The 8,255-nt window shown below is 47.5% G+C and overlaps 1 long non-coding RNA gene across 1 annotated transcript; it reads right to left on the bottom strand.

Moving 5' to 3' along the window:
* Positions 1–993: 993 nt before the first annotated feature.
* LOC139186795 (uncharacterized) lies at positions 994–6,550 on the bottom strand. The gene is made up of 3 exons (XR_011570404.1): positions 6,458–6,550; positions 2,336–2,492; positions 994–1,129 (listed from the first exon to the last, which is right to left on the bottom strand). It is a non-coding gene; the product is annotated as an uncharacterized lncRNA (long non-coding RNA).
* Between the last annotated feature and the right edge of the window lie 1,705 nt (positions 6,551–8,255).

Here is an 8,255-nt window from a genome sequence, read left to right as displayed (position 1 = left end):
TTGTCCGCTTCTCCTCCTGCCTTCAATCTTTCCCAGCATCAGGGTCTTTTCCACTGATTCAGTTCTTCACATCAGATGGCCAAAGTATTGGAGTTTCAGCTTCAGCATCAGTCCTTCCAATGAATACCCAGGACTGATCTCCTTTAGGATGGACTGGTTCAATCTCCTTGCAGTCCAAAGGACTCTCAAGAGTCTTCTCCAACACCACAGTTCAAAAGCATCAGTTCTTCAGCTCTCAGCTTTCTTTATGGTCCAACTCTCACATCCATACATGACTACTGGAAAAACCATAGCCTTGAGTTGAAGGAACTTTGTTGGCAAAGTAATGTCTCTGCTTTTTAATATGCTGTCTAGGTTGGTCATAACTTTCCTTCCAAGGAAAGTTCATGTGATATGGCATAGGCACATATGCTCAACATCCTCCCTGTTCTTGCTGGGTGGTCGAGGATGTGTAATGGTCTTAAGAAGCTAATGTGTGAAGAAAGTGGATCAGAAAAGGCTCAAGACCGCACAGCCTCAGGAGTCTCTTGAGCCTTTTTTCAAACCCAGGGATGCATAACTGTCCCATGAAGTTATCAAGCCAATGGGTTTGGGCTACAGGTTCAGTTCTCCTATCTAACATTTGGCTGATTTTACTTGCTGTAAGCCAAATGATGATAGGATAGTGCAATCAGTATAGTGTAAAGAAACCTGAAGCTTGTCCTGGTTTTGCTCCACCTGTGTGACCTGGGGCAAGTCAGTAATGTCTCTGAGCATCGAGTTCTTGCAGTGTAGAATGGGGGTTCAAAGCCCTTATTGCCCCCAGGAAGAAGTCCCATGGCATCCAACCAGGACTACAAAACACTTCAAAAAATTACTTAGCGGTGAGGAAGGGACAGCAGAACATAGTGATTACATTTGTTAATATATCAATTTGGCTGCTGTAACACATAGCCCCAAAGTAATAACAACTTAATGCAGAAATTTAAATTTAATTATCTTTCCTATAAAAGTTTGAATAGGTGGTCCAGGGCTCGTATGGCAGCAGTAATCAGAACTCAGTTTTCTTCTGTCTCATTGTTCTGTCATTGTCAAGGTCAAGCTTCCATCTCATGTTCCAAGTGGCAGCTCCCGCTCCGCCAGCCCCATTCTCATTGGATTCAATAAGGAGGAAGAAAGAAAGGGTTATACATAAGCTTTGCTTTCCTATCCTATGAACCAGAACTTACTCGCATGGCTCAGTTGCAAAGGACTCTGGGAAGTGAATACTTTAGCTGGGTATCCTGCCCAGGTAAAAAGTCTATACCTCCAAAGAAGGGAAGCATGGATATTGGAAGCCTCAGTTCCTTGCCTCATGCATCTCCCTGGGGCGGGGCAGGTGGTCTTTGAGGATGAGCTCTGTGGCTCTCCCCACTCTCCTGTGCCCTGTGAGCATGACCGTGCCACCTCACACAGCCTGGGCAGGTGCCAAGCAAAAGTGCTGTCCGCCCCCGTGAGCTCAGTGAGAGTCATAGCGTTCTCTCTTGCCTCCTCCCCCTGAATCAGGGGGTCCCCAACTTGAGAATAGAGGGGTCTTAGCCACAGCTGCCCTCAGGGCCCCTGGGGACAGAGGAGAGAACTGAGACCCCTAGGGATAGACCCAGGCCTGGGAAGTCGCTGACCAAGCTGCGGACCAGGCCAGGGCGTGGGCTCTGGAACTTTCTATCACCTGGGAAAGGACTCAGAGGTGAGATAAGATTTGTCTGGTTTGAGAAACAGAAAGGAGAACAATGTGGCCGAGGTGACCCGGGCACTGAGTGAGGCTGGCAGGGGCAGGGGCAGGGGAAGGGCCCTGATGGGGAGCTGCCACTGTACCCATAGGAAGATGGTCAGAGGAGGGCCTGCTCCAGGACGGCTGCCCACCGGCGATCTGTCCCTTGGAGGACAGACCCCAGCCACCTTCCCAGATCAGAACCCTCCTTGGAAGGAGATGCTATGAGCCTCTTCCCGCTACGACACAAAGGGCCACAGGAACTTGCAGATTAACCTTTTCAGAGGCACAGCCCTCTTTGGACCAGGACTCTGAGAGGATCTCTCCTGTAGGAGCCCCCTTCAGTCCCTTCTCCCCAACAGACAAGGCAACTGGATTCAGCGAGGGAACTTGAAATGCCCAAAGTCACATAGCAACTTGGTAGCAGAGGCCAAGCCCCCAGCTTGGATGTGTCTCCAGGTGTTGGAGCTGTGTGAGCCCAGCGTTCACGCTCTCCTTGGACTTCTCCCAGTTCTAAAGCTCTCATCTTAAAAATGAGCAAGCCAGGGCTACCCCCCGAGTGTTACTTTGTTGGTTTGGGAACAAAAGAATAAAACAATATGTTACATAGACTCTTGTTTTGCTCACAAACTGAGGTCTCCTGGGGCAGTTTGCTGGGTCCCCCAGAGCTGGTAATTCTGTGCATGAAGCTTCTCTTTGAAACTTCAGGCCAGCTGAAGGTGTCTTCCTCCAGCCCCTGAAGAATAGTCTTTGCCTCATGACCCTTGAAAGTCAAAGGAGAAAAGGAAAGATATATCCTTCTGAATGCAGAGTTCCAAAGAATAGCAAGGAGAGATAAGAAAGCCTTCCTCAGTGATCAATGTAAAGAAATAGAGAGAAATAATAGAATGGGAAAGACTAGAGATCTCTTCAAGAAAATTAGAGATACCAAGGGAATATTTCATGCAAAGATGGGCACAATAAAGGATAGAAATGGTATGGACCTAAGAGAAGCAGAAGATATTATGCAGAGGTGGCAAGAATACACAAAAGAACTATGTAAAAAAGATCTTCATGACTCAGATAACCACAATGGCATGTTCACTCACCTAGAGCCAGACATTCTGGAGTGCACAGTCATGTGGGCCTTAGGAAGCAACACTACGGACAAAGCCAGTGGAGGTGATGAAATTCCAGCTTAGTTATTTCAAATCCTAAAAGATGATGCTGTGAAAGTGTTGCATTCAATATGCTGGCAAATTTGGAAAACTCAGCAGTGGCCACAGGACTGGAAAAGGTCAGTTTTTTTTCCAACTTAAAAAAACGGCAATGCCAAAAAATGCACAAACAACCACACAATTGCACTCATCTCACATGCTAGCGAAGTAATGCTCAAAATTATCCAAGCCAGGCTTGAACAGTACATGAACCAACAACTTCCAGATGTTCAAGTGGAATTTAGGAAAGGCAGAGGAACCAGAGTTCAAATCACCAACATCCATTGGATCATAGAAAAAGCAAGAGAATTCCAGAAAAAACATCTATTCCTGCTTCATTGATTACGCTAAAACCTTTGACTGTGTGGATCACAAGCTGTGGAAAATTCTTAAAGAGATGGGAATACCAGACCACCTTACCTGCCTCCTGAGAAATCTATATGCAGGTCAAGAAGCAACAGTTAGAATCGGACATGGAACAAAGGACTGGTTCCAAATTTGGAAAGGAGTATGTCAAGACTGTATATTGTCACTGTGCTTATTTAACATATGCAGAGTACATCAGGGCTTCCCTAGTGGCTGAGATGGTAAAGCGTCTGTCTGCAATGCAGGAGACCTGGGTTCATCCCTGGGTTGGGAAGATCCCCTGGAGAAGGAAATGGCAGCCCACTCCAGTATTCTTGCCTGGAAAATCCCATGGACCATGGAGCCTACCAGGCTCCATGGGGTCACAAAGAGTCAGACGCGACTTCGCTTTCCTTTCCTTTCCCTTTCCAGAGTATGTCATGTAAAATTCTGGGCTGGATGAAGCACAAGCTGGAACCAAGATTGCTGGGAGAAATATCAATAACCTCAGATATGCAGATAACACCACCCTTATGGCAGAAAGCAAAGAAGAACTAAAGAGCCACTTGATGAAAGTGAAAGAGGAGAGTGAAAAAGCTGGCTTAAAACTCAACATTCAAAAAACTAAGATTGTGGCATCCAGTCCCATCACTTCATGGCAAATAGATGGGGAAACATTAGAAACAGTGATAGACTTTATTTTCTTGGGCTCTAAAATCACTATGATGGTGACTGCAACCGTGAAATTAAAAGACACTTGCTCCTTGGAAGAAAAGCTATGACCAATCTAGACATCATATTAAAAAGCAGAGACATTACTTTGCCAACAAAAGTCCGTATAGTCAAAGCTATGGTTTTTCCAGTAGTCATGTATGGATGTGACACTTGAACTATAAAGAAAGCTGAGAGCCAAAAAATTGGTGCTTTTGAACTGTGGTATTGGAAACGACTCTTGAGAGTCCCTTGGATAGCAGGGAGATCCAACCAGTCAATCCTAAAGGAAATGAGTCCTGAATATTCATTGGAAGGACTGATGCTGAAGGTGAAGCTCTGATATTTTGGCCACTGAATATGAAGAGCCGATTCACTGGATAAGACCTTCATGCTGGGAAAGATTGAGAGCAGAAGAAGGGGACAACAGAGGATGAGATGGTTGGATGGCATCACTGACTCGATGGACATGAGTTTGAGCAAGCTCTGGAAGTTGGTGATGGACAGGGAAGCCTGGTGTGCTGCAGTCTATGGGATCACAAAGAGTCAGACACAACTGAGCAACTGAACAAACTAATATGATCCTTGATTCCAAGGCTGCTTCTGTTCTTGGAGTTCCTTCAGGAGGCTGTTCATAAAGGGTCTGTGTCTGACAGAATGGACTTTGTATCCCAGACCTCTACTTCTGTGCTGTGTGACCTCAGGCAAGTTGCTTGACCTCTCCTGCGTGCCTGGCTCCAGGCTGCACGGGAGTGAAGTCCATGGGAGCCTGCTCCTCTCTCCCCTCTGACCTGGAGGCGGGCCCTTCCCAGTGGTACGAACAGGAACTGAGCTGGCCGGGGGGGCTGTGGAAAAGAACTTTCTGGCTGAGAGGGTGTGTTTGTACAGTTTGCTTCTCTGCCCCCAGGGCTCTGGGAAAAGTTCCAGACCTGAGAAATTTTATCAGATTCCTTTCTTTACCCACCCAGCCTTGAATTTCATGGAAAACAAAACAGAGAAGAAAAAAAAAAAAAAGCAGTCTAACATTTGAGTCAGTTACTGCATGGAGCTTAAAGTCTTTCAAAGCTGAGTTTCTATACTTGACCATCCACTAAGTGGATATTCTTAGACCATATATTTCAAGCTCTTTGAGCCTCATTTTCCTTGCTTCCTGGGTGCAAAATGGGCACAATAACAAAGAGCCTGCAGGGTGTTTAAGGATGATCCTTCATTCCTACAGAATACGCCACACAGCCCTTGGCCTGGAGCCCATGATCGCAATGTGACTGAAATATCTGGTGTTGCTCCCGGAGTCCCTCTCCACACTCAGCCTCACCACCCGCTCCCAAATATGTCCATATTCCTTCTGCCCAGAGATATTATTTCACATGGCCAAGGGGACTTTGCAGGACTTCCTTGGGGGTCCAGTGGTTAAGAATCTGCCTGCCAATGCAGGGGACACGGGTTTGATCCTTGGTCTGGAAAGATTCCAGATGCTGTAGGGCAAGGAAACCCATGTGTCTCAACTACTGAGCCTGTGCTCTAGAGCCCGTGCTCCATAACAAGAGAAGCCACCGCAACGAGAGAGCAGTCCCCGCATGCAGCACAGTCCAAAAAAAATAATAAATAAAAGAAAAAGGGCTTTAGACAGCATATTAAAAACAGAGACATTACTTTGCCAACAAAGGTCCATCTACTCAAGGCTATGGTTTACCATTAGTCATATATGGATGTGACAATTGGGCTATAAAGAGATCTGAGTGCTGAAGAATTGATGCTTTTGAACTGTGCTGTTGGAGAAGACTCTCGAGAGTCCCTTGGACTGCAAGGAGATGCAACCAGTCCATCCTAAAGGAAATCGGTCCTGAATATTCATTGGAAGGACTGATGCTGAAGCTGAAACTTCAATACTTTGGCCACCTGATGTGAAGAACTGACTCAATGGAAAAGACCCTGATGCTGGGAAAGATTGAAGGCAGGAGGAGAAAGGGACGACAGAGGATGAGATGATTGGATGGCATCACCAACTTGATGGACATGAGTTTGAGTAAACTCCGGGAGTTGGTGATGGACAAGGAGGCCTGGTGTGCTGCAGTCCATGGGGTGGCAGAGAGTCAGACACGACTGAGTGACTGAACTGTATGTGATTAAGCTAAGGGTCTTGAAACGGACTGATAGAATCCCAAGGTTTTTTAAGAGTGAGAGAGAGGAGGAGGATCAGAGTCAGAGACAGAAGGAGGTGATATGACCACGGAGGCTGAGAAAGAAAAGGTGATGTGATTCGGGGCCAGGAGCCAAGGAATGTGGGCAGCTCCTCGGAGCTGGAAAAGGCGAGGATCAGATTGTCCTCTGGAGCCTCCAGAAGAAACACAACCCTGCTGGCACCTTGATCTTAGACTTCTGAGCTGCAGCACTGGAAGACCATAAATCTGTGTAGCCTAAAGATAACTGAGATTGTGGTACTTGGTTACAGCAGCCATAGAAAACGAATACCAACCTTCAAGAGACAAGGATGCCAAGACCCTGGTGCTCCCGGTTTCTGCCCTTTCCTGAATCTGGGCCTCCTTCTCTCTGGTTCGGTGAGCTCCCTGACATTCCACACGGCTCACGCTCCCAGCACCAAGCCCGGCTCTCCAGGGCTCCACCCCACACACAAGCTGAACGTGTTCTCTACCACGTGCAGTGTTGTTTACACTCCTGTGGATTATGTTCCTTTGGCCATTTATTTATTTCACATTCTGGTTGATGGCTGTGACTCAAAACAGCTGATAAGACACATGCAGATGAGGGTTTGTTGGGACTTGTCTCCAGGGCCGAAAGGAAGAATCTGATGCTAGATGTAACAAAGGAGAGTTTTCAAGTTACTTGAGCTGCCATTTCAGAAAACATTGGCAAAAAACCACAAGAGAAAGATGAGTTGGGCAATTTGGGTATGGAAAAAATTCCCCCTGCAGGCTGGGAGGGTTGACTCCACCTGTCTGAGTTCTGGTAGCTCATGGGTGATGGGGGCCACCCCAGTTGTGACTTTGAGATTTGAAGAGAGCAAAGCAGTGCTTGCAGGTGTGTGTGTGTATGTGTGTGTGTGATATACAAAATCAGTGCAAAGACCCCTCCCTCCGGCTCTGAGCTCCTCTTTCCAGGAAGGATTTCTGGTACTAAGGAGCTGAGCCTCTCAACTCTTGTCTTTGGTTACCTGTTGAATGTTGTATCACTCTGATTAGGTGTCTGGTTCCCAGAGGCCAGAGGGAGATTTCCCTTCCCCTTCCAGGCCCCAGCACTTGGCACAAACCACAGACCTGGTGCACAATGAGTAATCAGCAGACATGTACAGAATCAAGCTTTCCTGTCTCTGGCCTCCTCTCCTGAATTCAGCCAGTTCAGTTCAGTTGCTCAGTCATGTGCGACTCTGTGACCCCATGCACAGAAGCACACCAGACCTCCCTGTCTATCACCAACTCTAGGAGCTTGCTCAAACTCATGTCCATCAAGTCGGTGATGCCATCCAACCATCTCATCCTCTGTCATCCCCTTCTCCTCCTGCCTTCAGCTGGGCAATGGCAATCCTTTACCTCTCCAGCCCTTTCCATTCACCAAAAACTCTTAGGAGGGTCCAGAGGAAAGAACACGTGTCTGAGTTCAAGTTCCAGTGTGACCTGAAGCTTGATCCTTGCAAAACCTCTCCCAGTCTGGCTCCCTTCGGCCATGGAGTGGGGTAATAAGAACTTCAAGGGTGGACAGGAGCAGATTTCAGCAGATAGACCTTGCAATATTGACTGTACCCTGCAGCACCCAACACTAGGCCTGTAGAGTGGGTTTGGTGAGTGTCCGTTTCTTGAATTTGGGGGACTATCTCTAGAAGTCAAGTTCCCTCTCTTTCCCCATGACCTTCATTTCTTACCTGCACCCTTCTCCCTTGGCCTCCAGTGTCTCCCTCTGAAGCAGGAGGGATCCATCCAGAAGGTAAGGCTGAGCACTGATCTCTCCCTTCTTTATACCTTGAAGGCTCCCCACGGACTCCAGCCTAAGGGACCAAATCGTTCTCTTTTAAAAATTTTTCTTTCTTTCTTTCTGGCTGTGCTGGGTCTTTGTGGCCACGCACAGGCTTTCCCTGGCTGTGTCGGGGCTACTTGCCAGTTGCAGTGTGCAGGCTTCTCCCTGCAGCGGCTTCTCTTGTGGAACACACACTCTAGACTGCATGGGCTAAGCCATGCGGCACAGGGGCTTAGCTGCCCCACGGCATGTGGGATCTTTCCAGACCACAGATTGAACCCGAGTCCTCTGCATGGCAAGGTAGA

This window comes from Bos indicus, chromosome 14 (genome assembly GCF_029378745.1).
Source record: "Bos indicus isolate NIAB-ARS_2022 breed Sahiwal x Tharparkar chromosome 14, NIAB-ARS_B.indTharparkar_mat_pri_1.0, whole genome shotgun sequence".
NCBI classification, from domain to species: Eukaryota; Metazoa; Chordata; class Mammalia; order Artiodactyla; family Bovidae; genus Bos; species Bos indicus.
The sequence above is the reverse complement of the archived record's forward strand: the minus strand, read 5'-3'. Positions and strand labels throughout refer to the sequence as shown.